This window comes from Mustela nivalis (genome assembly GCF_964662115.1).
Source record: "Mustela nivalis genome assembly, chromosome: 13".
Classification (NCBI taxonomy): domain Eukaryota; kingdom Metazoa; phylum Chordata; class Mammalia; order Carnivora; family Mustelidae; genus Mustela; species Mustela nivalis.
The window spans coordinates 15,208,133-15,231,527 of NC_139032.1; the positions used below are offsets into that span (position 1 = coordinate 15,208,133).

The 23,395-nt window shown below is 38.5% G+C and overlaps 1 protein-coding gene and 1 long non-coding RNA gene across 3 annotated transcripts in view; one reads left to right on the plus strand and one right to left on the minus strand.

Annotated features, from left to right (window-relative positions):
* Positions 1-3,365: 3,365 nt before the first annotated feature.
* LOC309846945 overlaps positions 3,366-23,395 on the minus strand; it is a 57,975-nt gene continuing 37,945 nt past the window's right edge. Inside the window, exons 2-4 of one of the 2 annotated variants that reach the window (XR_014302210.1) lie at positions 17,039-17,087; positions 15,753-15,809; positions 3,366-3,680 (exon numbers count right to left, since the gene is read on the minus strand). This is a non-coding gene — a long non-coding RNA (uncharacterized lncRNA). The remainder of the gene's footprint in view (positions 3,681-15,752; positions 15,810-17,038; positions 17,088-23,395) is intronic. The other variant, XR_014302209.1, reaches the window with a different exon arrangement.
* RORB (RAR related orphan receptor B) overlaps positions 3,507-23,395 on the plus strand; it is a 245,839-nt gene continuing 225,950 nt past the window's right edge. Inside the window, exon 1 of the mRNA XM_082696606.1 lies at positions 3,507-3,589. The gene's annotated coding sequence lies outside the window, so the exon portion shown is untranslated. The remainder of the gene's footprint in view (positions 3,590-23,395) is intronic.

Below are 23,395 nucleotides of genomic sequence, written 5' to 3' on the forward strand. Positions count from 1 at the left end.
TCTACCACATTATTACTGGCTTATCTAAAAGCCCAAGACCCCAGGATCAATTTTACTTACTCTGACTTTCAAATTACTGACATTTTTTTCATAATCCCACTGTAATTTATCAATGATTCTTTTCTTTAGGAAGAATCTGAGCAGTGACAGTCAAACCTCTGACCCAGTGTAGGATGTGCCCTCCCCCCAAATAGGTAAACCACAAACAACAATCATGGCTATTTGGAAGATAAATAGTCTCTCTCTGGCTCCCAGCAGCCCCTTTCTCCTTTCGTCTCCCCATGCAGTCTGGATGTACAGGACACAGTGCAATGAGCATCAATTTTTGCTAGGATCTGTGTTCTTCAAATTTGCCCCCAATATGATTCCTCTACCAGTGCCCTTGCCTAGAATGTTACTTATATGAATTTGAATGCCTTCAACCCTAAGTAATCTGATACAAAATTGTCTTAATCCAGTGGCTCTTAATCCCTCCAGGAGCTTCTGTCTTGTCTTCCTCCCAGGTGAGCTTCATCCTCACACTGGTCTCTGAAATGCCTACCGTGGTTCTAGGTCTCATGGCCATGATCAGTAATGCCCATAAGAAGAGAAAGAAAAGGTCACTTCCAAAAGCCCACCCAGAATGATGTGGGAAACAAAGGCAGAAAATTTCCTTACTACCTAGAGCCACTGACAAGTCCTTGAAACAAGCAGAGTGACATTCCTCTAGGGACTCAACTGTGTCCACCTTAATGCTTTGCTAAGGGCCAAAGACGATCCTAGCCTGACCGCCCCACCCCACCCCAACCCAACCGCCCCTCAACTTCCCAGAATTCTGTAAGTCTACTTTAACATATAAAAATTCCTTTGGAAACTTCCTTTATCTCTAAACCCTCCAAGATACATGCTGGCAATCATCCCCAAGCATATGGCCTACCAATATATATCTGAAGGTTCTAATCATTAAGGTTTTATTAGGCGATAATAACTGACCTTTCCCCCAAAACAGCTAGCTCCTCAAGACGCTGGAAACCTTGTTTCCAAAATTCCTTAGAGACTTACACCGTCCCTGGCCCCCTCCGAACTTGCAAGTATATAATAGGCCACTCCTCACAATCCCGAGGCAGCAGCTCTTTCTGCCCATGGGTCCTGTCCCCATACTTTAATAAACCACCATTTTGCACCGAAGATGTCTCAAGAATTCTTTCTTGGTCATGGGCTCCGGACTCCACCCCACTGAACCTCACTTATATTCTAAAACTTCACCAAGAAGAATGAGGAAGAACTTTCTCAAAAGCCCCTAGCCAACTTTTTACATCAAACTTTCTTTTTTCTTTCTCTCTCTCTCTTTTTTTTTTTTTTTTAGTACAATGACTTTTCTACCCAAATAAGGTATATTTGGTATAAATATGGTATTAAGAAATACCATTTCTTATACAGGAGGTGTATAAGACACCATACACAAGGTGTTTTCTTGTTTGCTAAGTGATTATTTCCTTCTGATAGAAAATTCTTTTTATTCTTCAATGATGTTTTTATTTGTTTTTGTGGTTTGGGATGAAATTCTTCATAAATCTTCTTGTTAGAATTAATAGATTTTTTTTTCCATTTAACAGCTTTTTACTTAGTGACAGGTCTTTTCAGAAAAGAAAAGTCATTAAATAAGGGATAGGTGTATACTCAAAGCAATTTACTTCTTAGGTGATTTGATAATTGAGATATCACCATATTTTTTTTTCCTCTGGTGAAGTTAAACTGAAGGCCCATCTGCTGATGAAAAGCATAACCAGATTTTAGGTTAATTAGCTCCCAGGTGCCCTGTATGTATTTATACCATCAGAAGATCAAAAGGTACACATTTGAGTATGTCTGGAGCCAGAGTTCCCTTCTACTGAAATCAAGTATATATATTTTCCTGAGCCCCTTCTTTGTCAAGGAGAGCCCATAGTCAAATGGCAAAGGTGTGCTTTTACAAATGGATCCTATGGAAATTTGTGTACTGAAAAAAATAATTGCTAAAGAAAGTATTAAATGTCTTTTCTTATCTTCAGATCTAGATGATCTTCTAGTGATGATATAAATATTTTTATTTCTTTTAAACATCATTATATTGAAACACCCTAGAACATAAGGCCCTTGAATGAGGGCAATGCACCTTATTTCAGGGAAGCAAATTTTAGGCCAAAGGAGTATAATATGCAATTAAAAAAAATTCTTTTTGATTTATAATTCAACTCAATTTCTGTTGTGTTTCAAGGTCCTTTCCAAAAAAGCTGTCATGAAATTCTAATTTCATTCTTGTTTCCAGGCTTGTGTTAGGGTTCCTTCTGGAGGATTCATTCAGTGCCAGGAGATAAGAAGGAAGGGACAGAATGGGTCCCTGAGTCATCTGACTAGTCCAGGAGCTCTTAACTATGCCACACTGAGGGGCCCAGGACTCTTTCTGCAAGGATATGACATCTCCAAGTCTCCTTGCTACTTCCCCGAAAGATCTCTTCCATCTGCTGCTGACTGATGCTTGAAAATCCCTCTGTGGAAGTTTTATCCACATGGCTTCAAAGAGTGAACTCTGTTATGAAACAAATATACCTTACAGAAGAAAAGCTTTAAAGAGACAACCATTTTCTCCTGGTATGAATTAGTGCCATGGGTTTTTGTTGTTGTTGTTGTTGTTGTTTGGTTTTTTTAGCATGTTCAGAAAGAAAAAAGAATATAATGCCAAGTTCCTAACCAAAATTGGAAGCTGCCTCAAAATGCTGAGTCCCCCACTTACCATACTTCTCGTCCTCCTATTTTTTCATGTACAATTTGTGATTTTCCTTTGAAGCCTAGTAAACTAGTGGATAGGGATTATTTCCATTTCCTATTGTCTTCATGAATGTTTTCTAATGGAAAGGTCTTAACTTCGAAGTTCCTAAATTTAATTCATATAGTTAGTTTGATATACCACTCCTTAAGAAAACCCAGGCATTCAAGTAATAAATAATGATCTTCATTAATGCTAATTTGAGTATGTTGTTGTTTCTAGATTTTTCCAATGTTTAGGAAAAAATTTGTTACCCTTATAAAAGGCCTAATTGTCAACACACACACACACACACACACACACATTCTCTCCCTCTTCCTTTCTCTGTTTCTCTCACTCAAGTCAAAAATTAGGAGACAAAGAAGTAACAATGTGGAGATAAATATGAACATGTTCACTTTTATAAAGGAACTGAAGAAAAGAGATAAATAAGTTATGTATTTCCATTTACTTTTACTAATGGAAGACTTCTGACTAAAAATGGAGAGCAAGTGTCTATGGTACTAGCTACAATTGGAATACAGTGGAAATCCATTTTGAATAGGTCATGAGAAAAAAGCAGAACAATGTACAAAAAGAATTTACAAGTTTTAATATAATATTTTTATCTTCTTGCCTCCTACAATTCAGACCAGTTCTATGTAATTTGAATATACCCTGAAGAGACTAACTTGGTCACATGATTCCCTCTGCCATAGGTCAGCCACCTTCAAAGCAGCACTTGGCGGGAGTACATCAGCCAGAAGGGTGGGCAACATCAGAGTGAGCAGCGAGAGAGATCTGTGCTTCCTCCAAATACTTGAGGTACTGCTTTCAGTTTCCATTTGTTTTCTCTTCTTGCCTCAGTTTTGCAGCCAAAAGATTCTTTATACCTTGTAAGCTGCTTGCCCATGAGCTGTAAATTAAAGTGAAGTTAATAATTATTTATAAATTCCCTCTTGAATCTTGTCTCAAATTTCTTAAGATTGGGGGGGAAAAAGAGAAAAAAATGGGTGACAATTATAGAGTTATATAAGAAAGTAACCTTGAAAGTAGCCACTCTCTAGTTTAGGCAGTATTGCGGTGTTGGGCAAAGCCAGCTCTTAGTTGACCTAAAACCATTCCCTAGTTGGGGAGAGGTTGGTTGAGAACCGGGTTCAGATTCTTCTGGGGGGCACCCCGAATCATAGCATTCCAGTTGGTGTGCTTACTTCATTAGACTAGAGCTATAGCTTAAAAGGGTCATTACCTCACTGGCCAATTAAAATTCAAATATCTTAGGAACATAACGGTAATAGCAAAGGTCATCATATTTTCAATATGATATATAGGTCAAAGCAGGGCTTTCTCTACACCACTGTTGATGGAAGGAGGGGGCACTATAGCTTGAGAATCTGGTGAAGACAGACATGTTTGGGTGGAATGATGGAACGGAGAGCCATGAAATAGCAGTAGGCAGGCACCAGTGTCAGGAATTGGGAGGCAGAGGAGAAAATGTTAGATAATAAGCATGACTGAGGGGACTATGGTGTCACATATGAAAGTCTGTGCACATCCCATTTCTTCATCCGAGCACTCATTCTTTACGAGCATGCCCTGTGCCTTGAGAGTCTTCACTAGGTCTTCTCCTGTTCACTGGATCTTGGATCTAGTGCTAATCCGCCCCACGGCACCATCTAGCCACACCAAACATAGTGAATTAACTTGTCTCCCAGTTTCGTTCCCAGAGTATGACAGCTAAGTACTTGCCTCTTCAAACTGAGCATACCCCTGTAGGAAATCAGTCTGTATAAATCCAGACTCACACAGAGAAGCGGGATTTGAAGATTGGAGGAGACTTTAGGGAAGATCTCTCCCCTCAATCGAAGTGCTACTCAGAGCTTTGCTAGTAATGACATTCTTCCAGCAACCTAGGAAAGAAGCTTCGTAGTTTTCACTCTTTCTTTCTAGGTCACCTTCCACATCACTTGTTAAGACTAAAGTCTCTTTGAATCTGACTTCTCAATATCTCTCACGTTTGTCGTGGCTGTGCTGTCTCCCCTGAATCTACTCTGGCTTAGTTAACCAGCTCATTTCTAGATACATGCTGGATGCATGAAAGAGCAAGTTCTTTGGAATTAGGTTTAAGTGGGGTCAAAACCCAACTGTTCCACCTGTTAAGGTGTGTGATGTTGGGCAAGTTTGTTCATCAATCAAAGTTAAATTTCTTCATTTATAAAATGGGACTAATACTTCCGTATAGTGATAATAAATTAGATGACATATAAAAACTGTTTGGGATACATTCAGTTCCAAATAGTTGTTAAATATCTTCTTGAGTTGATCTTAAAATACTGCATTAATTTCATTACCTCCTTGCTTAAATATACACCATTATCCCTGAATACCTCACAAGAGCCTTCAACCTCCTGCCCCACCATCCTAGGTCCTCCGTAGAATATTCCCCACTTCCCTTTCCAGTTAGGCTAAACTCCCTTTATTGTTCTACACCAGCCTTTAGCTAGAGCCAAGGTAGGGTTCTTATTATATCCTGTGTTCAACAGCTTCAACTGTGAAAGACCTTTTTTTATTATCCCCAGAAGAAAACTTTATTTCCCCTACCACTGCTTCTAGACTAAAACTCCTCCAGTCAGACTGAAGAATAGATTTTCTTTAGTAATAAATTTTTAGTCCAGCATCATAATCATATAATGATATTTACTTTACTTATGTATTTGAAAATTTTTCCCCACTTACCTCCAGTTGAAGCCTGACTAAAAATAAAATAAAATAAAATAGAAAAATTAAACAGCACAGGGGTGCCTGGGTGGCTCCGTCAGTTAAGTGACTGCCTTTGGCTCAGGTCATGATTCCATAGTCTTGGATTTGGTCTCGCATTGGACTCCCAACTCCACGGGAAGTCTGCTTCTCCCTCTGACCTTCTCCCCTCTCATGCTCTCTGTCACCCTCTCTCTCTCTCTCTCTCTCTCTCTAACAAATAAATAAATAAAATCTTTAAAAACCACATTAATCAGCACAGAAAGGGGAAGCCCAGTCACTCTGAACTTCAAGAAGGACTGAGCGGCTAATCCCCTTTCACTCCTCAGCATCAGAGAGCACTAGTGCATTCAGGTGTAGTTCTAGAAAAAGATGTAAGATACACTTCATATACTGTCACATACGACACAGCTTTACTAGTTCCAGGAGAGAAGACACACACTGAAACCTAATGGAGCCCTCCAAGGATTTCTAGTTCAAGGGGGTGCCTACTGCTTCCCAGAGGTCGCAGCCCTTGTTCTCCATTGGAAGTTGAGTGTGAGATCTCCAGGGCTCTTAAATGATGTCCAGATGTGGCCTGTGCCCTCACAGTACTCCCAACAGCCCAAGTAAGAATTAAGAGACATGTAGACTCATAAATTAGAAAGTGGAAGATACTTCGGGGCACCTGGATGGCTCAGTGGGTTAAGTGTCTGTCTTCCAGCCCCTCTTCAGGCTCCCTGCTCAGCAGGAAGTCTGCTTCTCCCTCTCCCTCTGCCTTTCCCCCAACCCATGTGCTCTCTCGCTCTCTCTCAGATAAATAAATAAATAAATAATCAAACAAATAAATAAATGATGCCTTTAAAAAAAAGGTGGATCATAGTTTAAAATTCTAGGTCACTAAACTATAGAAGCAGCAACTCAACCACCTCCACATTTAATTTGTAATATGTCTACTATTTCAACAACACTAGTCCAAAGGTTTTCAGTTCTTGTCCAAATACGAATGGTAGCTCTACATTCACAAACACTGAATGTCTTCCTTAAAGGAGATCTATGACTTTCTACTTTAAGAGACCTTTAAGGGAATAATAAAAAGCAATCTTGTGAAAGGCCTAAGCAGCACCCCAGACATTGCCCCCAAATACTGTTCCTCAAATGCTGTAAAAAATACCATTCCCTCAAATAAATAATAAAATCTTAAAAAAATAAAAATACCATCCCCCTACCTAGAGCTTCCATGATACCAACCACTGAGTGATAAGAAATGATTTGCCTTGGGGCGCCTGGGTGGCTCAGTGGGTTGAAGCCTCTGCCTTCGGCTCAGGTCATGATCCCGGGGCCCTGGGATCGAGCCCCATGTCGGGCTCTCTGCTCGGCAGGGAGCCTGCTTCCTCCTCTCTCTCTCTCTCTCTCTCTGTCTGCCTGCCTCTCTGCCTAATTGTGATATCTGTCAAATAAATAAGTAAAATCTTTAAAAAAAGAAAAAATGGTGCCTTGCTCCCAGCAGCTGAGTCAATTCTAGATAATCAACTACTACATTTCATGCCTTGTGTCCTTGTGTTATACAGCTAGTCTCTAATATCCCGCAGAGAATCTCTGAGGAATACAACTTTTTTAATGAAAAAAAAAGGGGGGGGCAGTTATTATTTGCTCCATTCACTGACATAAACCATCTAAATCAAAAAGGAGAAACTATTATGTAGCATATCATATTCTCATTTATTTCTCTCTCACAAAGGATGCATCAGCTTAGACTTCATTTCTTTCAAGGAGTAAACACTCAGGCTTCTATGTTTAGTTTATTGTCTCTGATTTAGAAAACAAAACTTTGGATTATAAATATCTGTTTATTCATCCGAATCTCTGAGACTTTCTATCTTTAATCACTCCCACCCTAAATTGTAATGTTGGGGGACTGTTCAGTTATCTATTTTTATATCATAAACCACTCTGAAATTTAGCAACTTGAAATAACAACCATGTTATTTTCTCAAATGTCATATGTCAAGAATTTGAACAGGGCTCATCTGGACAGTTTTTCTGCTCTATGTGCCGTCAGCTGAAGTCTTGCTGGTATCAGCTGGTAGATAAGCTAGTCTAGGTAATTCAGACTGGCCTCTGATTTGTCTGGTGTCTTGAAGGAGATAGCTTGAAGGCTTTGCTTAGCTTATACCTTCCTCTGGAATGCCTACAAATGGCCTCTCTGCATGGTGGTCTCAGAGTAGCAGGAATTCTTCGAGGGTATCTCAAGGCTCCCAAAGTAATTGTTCATACAGGCACAAGGAAATATTGTATGGCTTCTTGTGACCTGACCTCAGAAGTCCCAGAGCACAAATGCCATCTCACTGTATGTTCAAGCAAGTCGCTATCCGTGGCCCAGGGTCAAGGGGAAGGAAATCAGACTCCGTCTCTTAAAGGGTAGAAAAGCAAAGAATTTATGGTAATTTTTAGTCTACTTTAGACACTTATATTAATTGAACTCCCTTATGTTTATTTTTGAACACCTATTTATTGAACGCCCCTAAATGTGTTCCAGACACTGCCAAGCAATAGGGATAGAGCAGTGAACAACTAAAAGGAAAAGACCTGCTCTCCTGTTAGTCCTATTTCTATTCTTTGTACTCCAGCACCAAGCACAGTACATGGAATGTTAATGGAAACCCAGTATATTTTGGAGGAGCTTAATAGGTGAGTTTGGAGAGTGGGAGAGATGGACAGCTCTTCCCTTCAGAAGTGTTGGGAATGAGGTGACTGAGAGGAAAGAAGGAGCACTACTTCACCATCTTGACCCTTTCCAGGTAGCTGCTGTAACTTCTAGTATCTTAAATGAGCCTGCCTGTCACTGCCAACTCAACCAGGTCCAAGCTGAGAGTTTGCCAGTCCCAGTCTTTCATCCATTTTGATATAACATATACCCTAGAAAACACCTTTATGCTTTAGATTGGAGCAACAATATTTAGCTTCCAATTCTACTTTCTTATTTTTCCAAGACTTCAGTGCCTTTGTTTCATTGATTAAATCTGGAATGTTTACAGAACAGTATAAAAACTCACCAGAGTATTAAATCACAATGATAGCATTGTGGTATACCTCTGGGAATAAGTTGTGCTCATATAGCCTGTTTAGAGTATTCTTGGTCTTTTATTTGTTTTGTTTGTGTGAGGCTTGGCTTCGAATGACTTGGGGAAATTACTACATTATAGGGAATGACCTATCATTTTAGGTTCCTTCCATATTTTCTGATGGCTTGTATATTTCAGTGTTGATGCATTCCCAAAAATATAATCAGTTACTGTGACAACATCAGCTCAAGACACATTTCCCAAAACATGATGAATGTTTACTAAGGATAGTATATTTAAGTTTTTTCATAGAAGTCGCATGAGCTTCATAAAAAATTATTTTAAGCAAAACCCTTTCAAAGGAATTTAAAAAAAAAATCTTATTATTACTATTACAGTAGGGTTTCTTCATATAGGCATTTTTTGGTATACAGTGAGCTATCACCACAAAAGGGAGTACTCAATGTTGGGGGAATCCAGCTCTCTCATCTATACAATTTAAGATAACCTTACAAACAAGAGTGCATGTTGACAAGGTCCAGTGTATATACTAATTCTTCTTAAGTTACTAATAAGTATTGTCTGGATGACAGACATTAACATGTCTTTTTTATTTTGTTTTTCTTCACAAAACATGGGAATCCAACAAAATGAATCCTCCTAAGGACAAATTTGGGACATTATGCCATAATATGCCAGGTAGTGATGCACCTTTCCAAGAGGAAATAATATTTCATTTTCTAAAAATTCTTCTTGGAGAATACAAAGAGAAAAATCTAGTACTAAAAGCAAGCTCTGCAAAAATGCATGTTTGAAGAGTTTTGATTTATAAAAGGGTAAGAACAAGATTACTTCAGAGCCATTCATACTTGTAGTAAATGAAACTGCATATATATATAATATTTAACAATTCTGTTTTACTTCTTTTTACATCTTTATGGAAATATTTTTACAGACATTAAAAGAGAACTTGAAGGAAGAAAAAGTGATCATTTTCAGAGCTAAATGTAATGAAACAAAATAATGTTAATATTATCATTTATAACCTCTATTTCTTTGTGGCTAAAAGAAAATGGAAGTAATATGAAGTTTTGTCCACTTCATATCCATTTTGTTTTATAGGTTTGCCCACCTAGAAGCCTCATGTAAATATTATAAAAGTTATTAGGTTAATTCTCCCTAGACATTTGGCATGACTTTCATAGACTCTATAATAGATAAAGTGGAAATGAATTTGGACATTTGTTTATGAAGAATTAAAATAAATGTTCATCTTTACATAGATAAAAAGATTAAGATCTTGTCATCCATAGACACTTTTTGAAAGAATCAATAAAGCATGTTCATCAGCAGAATGAAAAATGAACACAGGGAGATAAATAAAACACAAGTGTATAACCACAGAACCTATTTAGAACCTATGTGCTGGTAAATTTAATCAAACATTTGCTGTGAGGAACAAATATGCTTAGACCTAAAATATTTTATTAAGAAAAATATAGAAAAAGGTCTAAAGAATAAGAAGTGGGGTGTTGTTCAGTGGTAGCTGAAACATGAAATATTTCTTATAATAGAAGGATACAGATACTGAATAATTTTGGATCTTGTTAGAAAATTTAAAAGCTAATTGTGCATGTTAAAAAATTAGAGTAAACATTAAAAATCTAAATTAAATATCTTATTTCCAAAGTAGGAGAAGAATGAAAAGAAAAAACTATCAAGCTAATTTAACTGTGATAAAAGAATTATTATAAACATAATATATATGATTATACATTTTTTATCATAATAGTAATATTTCATTTATTATTGTTTTAATTAATATACTTTATGATAACATTATTATAAAAATTAATTAAACGCTTGAAATAAATTCAAATAGGCATCAACATTCTCAGTGTAGAGTTTTATTTTCATAGAGTTATAAAGAACTCCTACAAATAAACAAGAGAAAATCAAATAATTTAATAAAAAAGTGGGCATATCAAAAAACGATTTATAGGAAAGGAACTTGAATTGCCAGTAACTATAAAAATCTATGTTCAGTCTCACTAATAATTAAGAAAATGCAAGATAACACCTTATCAGATAGGAAAAAAACTAGTAAAAATTTTCAAATGACATGTCTTGTCTGGTTTCAAATCCTAACTCTACGACTTATTGGTTGTCTGACTATAGCAAATCATTTAACTTCTCTGTGTTAATTTTCTCATCAGTAAAATGGAAATATTACTTGTGTCAGGGAATTGTTAAAATTTCTTTTAAGTTTCTTTTTTAAATTTTTAAGTAACTGTACCCAGTGTGAGGCTTGAACCATGAGATCAAGAGCCACATGCTCCACTGACCAAGTCAGCCAGGAGCCCTGAGAATTGTTATGATAAATGAGTTAATATTCACAAGATTCTTAGAACAGAGCCTGCCTATTATAACCATTAGATAACTTTCAGTTAAGTAACAGAAATATTGACAAGGATGTGAGAAAATAAGAATTCCTTTTCTTTTTCTTTTTAGTTTTTATTTTAATTCCAGTTTGTTAACATACAGAGTTATATTCCTTTCAGGTATACAATATAGTAATTCAACACTTACATACATCACCCTGTGCTCATCACCACAAGCCCTTTCCTTAATCCTCATCACCTATTTAACCCGTCCGCCCCATGACCTTCAGATCGTTCTCTGTAATTGAGTCTATTTCTTGCTTTCTCTCACTCTTTTTTTTTCCCCTTTGCTTATTCGTTTTGTCTCTTAAATTCCACATAAGAGTGAAATCATATTGCATTTGTCTTCCTCTGACTGACTTATTTCACTTAACGTCATAATCTCTGGCCCCATCCGTGTCATTGCAAATAGCAAGATTTCATTCTTCTGTATGACTAGATAGTGTTCCTGTGTGTGTGTGTGTGTGTGTGTGTGTGTATTGTACCACATCTTCTTTTTTTTAAAATTAATTAATTAATTAATTAATTTGACAGATCACAAGTAGGCAGAGAGGCAGGCAGAAAGAGAGAGGGAGAAGCAGGCTCCTGGCTGAGCAGAGAGCCCGATATGAGGCTCGATCCCAGGACCCTGAATCATGACTTGAGCTGAAGGCAGAGGCTTTAACCCACTGAGCCACCCAGGCGCCCCGTATACCACATCTTCTTTATCCATTCATCAGTCAGTGGACAGTTGGGTTGCTTCCATATCTTGGCTATTGTAAATAATGCTGTGGTAAACATTGGAGTGCATATATCCCTCTGAATTAGTGTTCTTGTATTCTTTATGCAAATACCCAGTAGTGTGATTACTGGATCATAAGGCTGTTCTCATTTTAACTTTTATTTTTAAGATTTTATTTATTTATTTGAGAGGGGCAAAGAGAGAGACTGCACAAGTGGGAGGAGGGGCAGAGAGAGAGGGAGAAGCAGACTCCCTGCTGAGCTGGGAGCCTGATGCAGCGCTCCGTCATGAGATCATGGAGATCATGACATGGGGCTCCATCCCAGGACCCTGATCATGATCTGAGCCAAAGTCAGACCCTTAACTAACTGAGCCACCCAGGTGCCCCTCTATTTTTAACTTTTTGAGGAAACTCCATACTGTGTTACAAAGTGGCTGCATCAGTTTCATTCCCACCAAAAGTGCACAAGTGTTCCTTTTTCTCCACATCCTTGTCAATACCTGTTGTTTCTTGTGTTGGTGATTTTAGCCATTCTGACAGGGCATTGTATCCGTGATATCTTTCTGTACTTTTGATTTGTGATTCACTGATGATAAGTCATGATGAGCATTGTCTCGTATGCCTCTTGGCCATCTTGATGTCTTCTTTGGAGAAATGTTTATTCATGTCTTCTGCCCATCTTTAACTGGATTATTTGTTTTTTGGGTGTTGAGTTATACAAGTTCTTTATATATTCTGGACACTAGCCCTTTATTGGATATGTCATTTGAAAATGTCTTCTCCTATTCTGTAGGTTGCTTTTAGTTTTGTTGATTGGGAATTCCTGATTCCTGTAAGCAGAAGTGTATATTGGAACCCCTACTTTGCAGAGGAATTTGGCAATGTCGAGTAAAGGTTGAAATGTGTATAATTCAGATTTTTTTAAAAAAAAAGATTTTATTTATTCATTTGACAGAGAGAGATGCAGCAAGAGAGGGAACACAAGCAAGGGGGAGTGAGAGAGGGAGAAGCAGGTTTCCTGCTGAGCAGAGCCTGATGCAGGACTCAATCCCAGAACCCCAGGATCACAACCCAAGCCAAAGGCAGACGTTCAACTACTGAGCAACCCAGGCGCCCCTATAATTCAAACTTGTAACAAGCAGAATGCAATCATAAAATAACTGTTTTCTCCTATGACAAGTTCCATAATTCAGCCACATGTTACAGGAGAATCTGAAGTCCCCTGGTTACTTTTTTAAGACAATTGCATTTAGTATTTAATACCTAAATACCATATACTTTTTACCAAGTTAAAAGTTGTTTGTCTGTCCCCCAGCTCCAGCCTGTTGAAGGGGAGGAGGCTGTAATAGGAAAGGAAGAACATGATCTTTAGCTTTTTTTTTTTTTTAATGTTGCTTCTGTGCTTCCTCCCCCCACCATTCAAATGACGTGTTTTGGGTTTGTTTGTTTGTTTGTTTTTTTTAATTTCTGGGAAATAGTTTTGTCACATTGGGGTTGGGAGGAAGAGAGTGTGTCATTTTGGGTCCTATGGAAAACAGACCGCAAGTGTAAAGGATTTACTGGGGATAACACCTGTGAAAGAGAGGGGAAGAGGCAGGGAAGGAGTTCAGACTTTGATCAGAATTACAAGAAGAGGGCAGAAAAGGAGATTGCAAAGGAAAAGCCTCGGACCGTGGTGTAAATCTGAAAACATCTTGGCACGCCCTGTGGAATGTTCTGGCAAAACCACTGGCCATTGATGAGTTCCTCATTGGGCAGAAATGGTCAGGCCAAAGCAGCCCTGTGGCTTGGATGCTGGGGGACATGCTGACGCTGGAGCAGCTCGAGGATGTCATCTGACTGCACTTCTCACAACACATCCTCTCTGGAGAAGAGATGAGCAGAGCTCCACTGCCACTTCACAGAAGGGGTCAGGATCAGCCTTACTTGGCTCGGACTACCATGGGTTCCGTCAGGGCTGCCTAGTCTGGACAGGCAAGGAAAGCTAATTCTTCCTTTCCTGGGTCCTTTTGTGAGCTCATCAGAGCCTCTCCTGATGGTATTGCTCATCAGCAAATCTGGTGTCTTGGGACTTCAGCCTACACCGAGACAGCAAAAGTTCCATTTTCACATCATCCTACATCTGTTTCTTACACCTGGCAATTCAACTTCTGCAGAAAACATATGCCCAAGAGTGTTCATTCAAGCATTGCTTGTTATATTGGAAAAAATGGAAATAATCTAAATATCTATGAATGTAAGAGTGAATAAATAAATTTATGTGCTAGAACAGTATGTAGCAGTGGTTCCCAAACTTCAACACCGGAGCCGCCTACAGGGCTTACGGGAACACAGATGGCTGGGCGCTGCCCTCTGGAGTTTCCGATTCAGTGGGACTACAATGGGACCTGAGAATCTGCATTGCTGACAGGGTCCCAGCGATGCTGCTTGTTTTGAGTCCACACTCTGAGAACCACTGTTACATCACAGTTGAAATGACAAAACTAGATCTGTCTATTGCATTATGAATAAATGTTAAAACAACTTAGCAAGTTGCAGAATGATGCATATGGTCTAGTACCAATTATATAAAGTTTCAAAACAAAATAGTACAATACAGTAACATGCACGAGCTATAAAACATAGTCAAGAAGGACACTTGCTAATTTCATGGTAGTAGTTATCTGAAGGAGAAAGGGCTATTGAATTGGAGACAAGTTGAAAAATCTCTAAAGCTAAAATGGGAAAGGTTAACATTTTGCTAATAGTGGTTAAAAAGGCATTTGTTGTATTCCTTCTCTATGGTTTTCTCTATATTTGAAATGTATCACTAAAAATAATTAAAAATACACAAGCTGTTTTTTGAAAGAAAACAAATTTTAGCACAATTTATTATTTACTCATTCATGTTCAAAAGGAATTTAATTTATACATAACAAAAATTTATATTTGATCTATGAACAGCAAAGATTATTGTATTTTGTAAAATAAATAATATTAGATGATACGGAATCTTGTCCATATTGAAGGTAAGATGAATAAAACAGCCCTAATTGACAGTTTCTTTAATACTGAAATATTTATAACCATATTTAGGTAATTGAAAGTAGTGATGATATGACCATTATCATTAATATTAATAATTATGACTAGTTATTCTTTTGAAGCCGTTACACAGAGATAGTGGGAAAAGATAGCAAGTGCCTAATTTCAAATTACATTATTGATGTAAAGATAACCTTAAAGAGTCTTAAAATATGGGATTGTTGGTGGGTGCCTTAAATTATTCATCTTAATGGCCCAATGACTGACGGAAAATTCTGACAGCAAATAAGTCAAACTTGAAATCATGTTTGAAATCATTAGAGGAAGATCTTAATGCTGTACATACCAGGTGTGCAGATAACAAGATTTCTTTTTTTTAAACTTTGTTAGCGGAATGCCTGGGTGGTTCAGTCAGGTAAGCATCTGCCTTCAGCTCCGGTCATGATCCCAGGGGCTCTCAGCTCAGGGGGGAGCCTGCTTCCTCCCTCTCCCTCTGCTGCTGCCCCTGCTGTGCTCCCTCCCTTCTCTCTTCCTCTCCATCAAATAAATAAATAAAATCTTTAAAATAACTAAGTAAATAAATAAACTTTGTTACATTCTTAACTTAGTGTTGAGGATGGTGAGAGGGAAGGGAATCAAACCTCAGAAGAGATGGATAAATTTGCTGCTTTGATGAATGACACTGAAGATTTTAATATTTCTTTCAAAGAAATTAGACACGTAGACTCTTTCTGACCATGTGGGCTGTTTCTTAGGAAACTAATCTAGATCAATACAATAATGGCCGACACTCACTGTAAAACTAAAAGCATGTTCCATTATTCCTAGTCCTTTTAAAATATGAATAAGATCTTACTAATTTTTTTCAGTTTTAGCTATGTATCTATTGCATTATACAAATATAGTTTGAGAATGCAATTTAGTGAACTGTTCTAAGCTGGTAGAATCAATGGTTTACCACAATGGGCTTAGTCATTTCCATTAAATAATTTTTGTTTACCGGCATCCTCGAGTCCTGGTCAATTAGAGATTTTTCAGTGTTAGGGATCTCCTTTTCCTACAGAAAAGGAAAAAAAAAATCTCATTACAGATGCCATTTTAATTAAAAGCTATTAAGTACCAATGTATTCTAACTGAAGCAATAATTTTCAGGGAAAAAAAATCTTTAATAAGGGATGAGTTCTTAGCTTGAAATGGAGCCAAGTTCAGCTACTCATAATAAAAATCACTGTTAACCTCATTAAAGACCATTTACCTCCATATTATATTCTAAATCAATGCTGCAAGTTTATTTTATTTTGTTTTAAACATCTGTCATACTGCTGGCAACATTCAGCAACCAAATTTTTTCAGTGTTTTTCCCTATTAATCATCATCCCCTCTTTTTATTTTTATTTTTTTCCATCCAGAGACTAGCGGGATGTTTCTGTTGCTTTTCCTGCCATCCCAACATTTTAACTCAGCAGAAAGCAAGGCAGGTCCACAATGAAGTCTTTAACTCAAACTGGGAATAGAGTGGGGAGGGGAGCTTGGGTTCAAAGTAAAAATGTGAAAATTCTTCAATTGCTTGCATGTTTAACATCTCCATTAATTAAAATCATCCTTTTTCTGTGAATTCATTTCCTCAGTGCAAGTAGCACAGATATTACCAGACAGAGACGGGTGTAAATCCCATGCAAATGATTTTTATTGAACATGTACTGTGCACATTTTAGGGACTGTATTCTACCTAAATAATGCAGGAGCGTGTGATGCCTGCCAAATCCCACACAATGTTGAAACCCCAGTTAGTGTTTTATCTTTAAAGAGAGAGTTCTGCGTCCTTTTGGCAGCTGATGAGTTCAGATAGAAAACATGCCAGCAGTGTGGACGGATGCATTATCACACGCACACCCCTGCCTCTTCATATGCCATAACATTGGCAAGCAGAGCCCAGAGCTCTTTAAGAAGAAGAAGCTCATAAATAATGGTTGAATCACACAAGGGATAATTAAATGAGACAACTGAATGCCGATAGACTCCCCAGCGGAAAATACTCTTCAGTGAGGATCATTTCTGCCTCTCTCTTTTTTTTTTCTTTCTTTCTTTCTTTTTTTTAAAAATATTTCTCAGGTTTAGTTCTGAGAACAGTTCATTACCGTAGATACTTTTCAAATGGGAGGGTTTTAAAAATTTGTCAAACTCTGCAAAACATTTTGAGACATTTTCATATTTGAGAACATTTCTTCAAGGTATATAAACATAGAGACATAGTCTCATTTTTAAATATCTTTGCTTTAATCTCACCATTCTAATGACGTATGCCTGTTTGACAAACCAGCCACAGGTAACGCTCCTGAAAAGCAAAAGAAGAAACTTTCATAACGTGCAAAATCTCCCCAAGTGGCGCATCTCACAATGCGAGTGGAATTCATTCATTCTTTTCATTTAGGATAAATACACATCAATGTTATAGCTGCCTCCTCATTCTTAAAAAATGAGATTCACAATGAATTTCAATGTTTCTCCACCAACCTCCTCCGAATTCTTTTTCAGAAAAGCTGAATGTTTCTGGCTTGACAGCTTTGTGCTCAAGGTTGACAGGATATTTTTAGCATCCCAAGTATTTTAAAGGCTCAAAAAAAATCTAGCTCTGGTTTGCTTGTTTATGAAATACATTTAGCAGACAATTACAGTTGGTTTAATATGCATTCATGGCTGTCTGAGGGGAAAAAAAATGCCTTCAGCTTTTTTGGCAAAACGAAGAGAAATGTGTATTCTTTCACACTAAGGCCACTCAGAATGGGGCATGCTTGCTGATCACCAAGGGTTGTGCATCTTGCAACAATAAAAGGAAGAAGCTATTGAAGGAGCTAAAACTAGCTTAGCTTTACTTCTTGATCCATATAAGGATCCTGGGGTTTCCATCCTGACCGATTTTAATTTAGTAGCAACAAGGCAATCCTGCACAACTGTGTGAAGTTCTACCTCACTTTCAGGCGGGGCTCTGAAAAGTTATGTGAAAACCTACTTTATGACTCCAGTCAATACTTATTTTGTACCTGTAATGTGCCAGGCCCTGTAGTTAGTTCTGGAGCTAAAAAAGTAAATAAAATGAAGTTGGTCACTGCCCTCTTGGTGATTACTCTCCAGCAAGAACAGACATAAGGAAAAAATTAAAAGATCAGTGAGATCTCTGACATGACACAGTGTCACTTAGGCAGTATTCTAGCCTGAAGTACAGAACATATAGCTAACTACAATGAAACATCAGACAAAACTGAAGGGACATCAATTCTGTTAAAAAGAAATCTAGGACTCTATTCCTAATATATCTATCTATCTATCTATCTATCTATCTATAGATAGATAGAAAGATATAGAAAGAGAGAGAGAGATTTATTGATAGACAAAAGAAAAATTATGGAAGTTTTCTGAATTAAAGATGACTGAAGAGGAAAGTAGATGAGCCCAAACTACTTCTTGTCCTAGTGAGTGAATTAATAAAAATGGTATATAGATGTAAGTAGTAAAAGTGATACATCATTGTTCAGTTTTACTGAGTTTACTGAGGCTCATAACTCTGTGAGGGTGATAGAGAATATCTCCATTCTTGGAAAATATATTCTGGGTGCCTGGGTGGCTCAGTGGATTAAGCCACGGCCTTCGGCTCAGGTCATGATCTCAGGGTCCTGGGATCGAGCCCTGCATCGGACTCTTTGCCCAGTGGGGAGCCTGCCTCCTTCCCTCTCTCTCTCTGCTTGCCTCTCTGCCTTCTTGTGATCTCTCTCTGTCAAATAAATAAATAAAATCTAAAAAAAAAAAAAAAAAAAAGAAAATATATTCTGAAGTGTCTAAGGATAAAAAGCTATGACATATGCAGCTTACACTGAAATGTTTCAGAAAAATATGATGTGTGAGTGTGGGGGGATTGCAAATGATAAAGCTAGTGGACAGTAGGAGAAGTAGGGTAAGGAATGCGCCACTCACTATTCTTCCAACTTCTTTAAGTTTAAAATCATATACGTACACTACAAAAGTTTGTTTTTAAAGATGTCTACTGCAAAGGAGTTGTATAGGATGCTACAGGACCCGGCAGGGGAATATAGCCTTGCCGCTGAGCAGGTTTGCCTCAGAAAGTAGCGTTCAAGGTTCCTGAAAAAGCACTTAGGATGGTTCCTAAGAGAAAAGAAGAGCTCAGAGTGAAATACAGTGTGGGTGTTATGAAATCATTCTAGACACAAATATTTATGAATGCCTTGAGGTAGTTATGTATTTGAAACCAGTGAAATCCAACCCAATACAGCTAGAGCACAGAGATGGCAGAGGAATGGCTGAGAGGAAAAAGGAAAGGGTAAAGTTTAAGGGATCTGGTTATACAGGGTTCCAGAAACCGAGTCCTAATAGCCGCTAAGTTTAGAAATGGCATGGTTAATAGTGTCATGTAATTTTAGGGCTAAAGAGAAAAATGAAATGATTCTTCTGGCGTAGTAAATAAATAGGAAAAGTATGGATCTTCAAAGGGTAGAGGTTTGTTTTACTGATGCAGCATGAGAACCCAAATGGTGATCCAATGGTGATTTCTCGGGATCCAAAGGATTCAACTCTATTCCCACCCCATCTTTCAAGGAAACCCAAATTAAGAGGAGTCCCCATGCCCAGAGATGGTTAGAAGGGTCCTGGGAGGAGGGGATGCCAACCCACACTTGGTTGAAACCATCTGACAAAGCAGAAAGAAAGAGGGGCTGGAAGGATGTTCTCAGCAAACCTCCACGGGATGTCCTCAGAGAATAAAGGTTTAAGGTCACAAGCCTGGGCAGGGCACCTGTCTTAGGGAAAAGTCAGAGAGAATGATGAAGCCCTCTCTTAAAGTTCTGTGACTCTATTTAAGTTTGATCGCATCACTTTAAGTTCAGTTGAAGGGCTGGCTGAAACCTCCCCTAGTGTTCCTGTTTGTTTCACCACCAGGCAGGGAGATGCCCTTGTGTATCACGTTTTTCTTCCTTGAGAGCAGACTACATGTATTTCACAAAAATATCTTGACCATAATGAGGAACATGATAGTAGTGGGGACTAGGGAGATAAAGGGGAAGAATGGATTTAGAGGGCTGCTGAATTAATCCAAATGACAATTATCCATCGATACCGAAGTTACGCCTGTGGAGGTTGTAGTGTTCCACTACTTTTTGCTAAATCTTACACATTTAAAAACTTTGGAGAAAAATTTGTCTTCACCTTTTGAACTCGCTTAAAATAAGATATGCTTATTGATTAACAATCTAAGCTTTTGGAATTTATCCTGCTACAAGTTTATCTAGATACAATGTTATATATGTAATCTAGATCCCAAGAGCATTCTGCTAACTAGGATTTCACAGGACCCTGAGACCATGACCTGAGCCAAAGGCAGAGGCTCAACCTACTGAGCCGCTCAGAGCCCCTAGGATTTCACTTTTAACTAAAGGAAAAACGAATAACCTGAACCATCCAAGCAATTCTGCTATCAATCACAGGGCCTCCTAGAACCTATGTAGTACACATGTTGTTTTTCCTTAAAAATACAGAAGGGACCTCAAGATGAAGAAGTTGATATAAAACATCTAGGAACTGAGATGACCCTGACATCTTTTATATTTGCTACATATTCCACCAAGGACTGGCCCTAGGTAAAGCTCATTCAATCAAAACATGTTATGACTGGGGTGCCTGGGTGGCTAGGTGGGTTGGGGCCTCTGCCTTCAGCTCAGGTCATAGTCCTGAAGTTCTAGGATCGAGTCCTATATCAGGCTCCCTTGGGAGCCTGCTTCCTCCTCTCTCTCTGCCTACTTGTGATCTCTGTCTGACAAATAAATAAATAAAATCTTTTAAAAATTTTTATTAAAAAAAAATATTTTAAAAAATCTTTTTAAAAATGTTATGATTAACAGTCCTTTTCTTTGATTTTTTAGTAGACTTGATAAGGTGTCATGTTTATCTCTTGGCAATAAAAATAAATTCTTTGACTGGGGGTGGGAAGTTGGGGTACCAGGTGGTGGGTATTATAGAGGGCATGGATTGCATGGAGCACTGGGTGTGGTGCAAAAATAATGAATACTGTTATGCTGAAAATAAATAAAAAATAAATTAAATAAATAAATTCTTTTTAAAATGGTAAATTTTGCTTTATAAAAACCTAAGAAACTATACCTCTTTTTGAAGTCACATTTATGCTTACGTCTTAAGTAAATGGAAGTTCTCTATGTTCTTAGAAGTTGAATCTAGGAATTTTATTAGATTTTATATAGTTATTCCCATTAAAAGTATGCAATACTAGCATAATTGGGAGAAAATTAATTTCGGTATGATTCCCTAAGACTCATACATTTATTTATTTTATTTTTTTACAGATTTTTATTTATTTGAGAGAGAGAGAGAGAGAGAGCGTAAGCATGAGCAGGGGAGGGGCAGAGAGAGAATTTTTGAACAGACTCTCTGCTGAGTGGGTTGCCTGAGGCGGGGCTCTATTCCAGGATCCTGAGACCATGGCCTGAGCCAAAACCAGAACTCCAATGCCTAACTGACTGAGCCTCTCAGGCACCGCATGTAAACTTATTTTTAATTAGCATGGGGAGCTAAAACAAACACAGAAATTATCAGTGAATCTTTACATTATGTTTTAAATTTGTCAAGTTGCTTTTCTTTCTTTTTTTTTTTTTTAAATTTTATTTATTTATTTGACAGAGATTACTAGTAGGCAGAGAGGCAGGCAGGGGGTGGGAGAGGGAAGCATGCTCCCTGCTGAGCAGAAAAGCCTGATGCAGGGGCTCCATCCTAGGACCCTGAGATCATGACCTGAGCCGAAGACAGAGGCTTTAACCCACTGAGCCACCCAGGCGCCCCAAGTTGCTTTTCTTTACAGTACCACCCCAGATGCATTGCACAAGGAAAATTCAGGTCAGAACCTGTATCTAGAGGTCAAGGATTTCTCCAAAATAATTGAAATGGACTACAGATTGTTCACTTCATACTCACACCTTGCCATTGAGATAGAGATAAGCATGATAATTTTGATTGTAAGGACAGGAGCCACAATGTGATAGAGAAATTGGGAACAGGAGAGCAGAGCCATTACTGAACAAATAGCGAAGCCCAATTCTACATGTTTTCTTCTTCAATTTCTACTTACTGCACTTTGATAACACTCATCACTTCTAACTAGAACTTCTCCCCTGTCTCAAGGAAGGCCACACCATTACAAGAAGGCTCACCAGCTCCCCATAGCCCACTCCCAGTAGTCACCAGATCAGTTCGTCCCTTACCTGGCAAACTTGAGCCCTAAGAGCTTGCCTCCACCTTGCATGACCTAGATAACCTGAAGCTGGTCAGCAATTCTTGACTTGTGGGGGAAAGGAGGGGCTAGCCTGCTCGAGTTATACTCCCTGCACCTGTGGCAATCTGCATTTTGAAGAAAAAAAAAATACACCTTTTAAATTGGTCTGAGCAGTTAAGAAAATGTACTGGTTCGCTTAACTCAATATTTTTTTCAGAGCTGCTCTATATCTCATGTGTATCTCTCTGCTCTGCCTTCTACGACTCTGCTTCCATCCTCAGATTCCATAGAATATTTCTATAGCTCAGGAGTCTCACCATCATGTCACGTCAAGATGGCTGTATTAGTCTGCCGGGGCTGCCAGCACAAAGTACCACAGACTGCGTGGCTTAAACAGCAGAAACTCATTTCCTCACAGTTCTGGAAGCTGGGAGTCTGAGATCAAAGTGTCCGCTGGGGGTTGCTTTGTTCCGAGGGCTCTCTCCTTTGCTTGTGGATGGCCCTCTTTTTCCTTTATCTTCACATGGCCTTTTATCTGAATGTCTGCATCTTAATCTCCTTTTTTAAAAAATTAATTTCATTAAAACATAATGATTATTAGCCCCAGGGGTACAGGTCTGTGGATCATCAGGCTCACACATTTCACAGCAGTCACGATAGCACATACCCTCCCCGATGTCCATAACCCCACCACCCTCTCCCTACCCTGTTTGTTTTGTGAGAATAAGAGTCTTTTATGGATTGTCTCCCTCCCAGTAATCTTCTCTTTTTTTAAGGATACCAGTCCCATTAGATTAGGACCTACCTGTATGACCTCATTTTACCTTAATTACCTCTTTAAAGGGCCACCTCCAAATACAGTCACACTCTGAGTTCCACTACTGGGGTTAATACTTGAGTGTATGAATTGGAGGGGGGAAGGGAGGGACGTAATTCAGCCCATAACAACAGTACTTGCTAGGTAGTCAGCCAGGTAACTTATTTAGGCACACAGTATGAAGCTCCTGGGAGAGAGTCACGGCTACCTCAGAAACTTCCTGCCAGAGAGATGGCTTCGTGTTTGCAGAAGTCTCAGCACAAATGTAGCCACTGAGCTCCTTGGGGTCTGGGATGACAGGCATTCTTGAAGTGGTCATCATGGTCAGAGAGGTGAGACTAGACTGATCGAGGCACAGCCCCAGAGTTGAGGACGAGCTCCAAATCTCATGGAGGAGAAGAGGGGAGTGGAAATTTGCATTTTGAATTGAATTCAAGAAGGGAGACACAATTGGCATATGTTTAGGAAGGAGCAAGGATATTAGATAACTCTAAACAAAACACATACACTGCATTACCTCAGTAGAAAAAATGGCAAA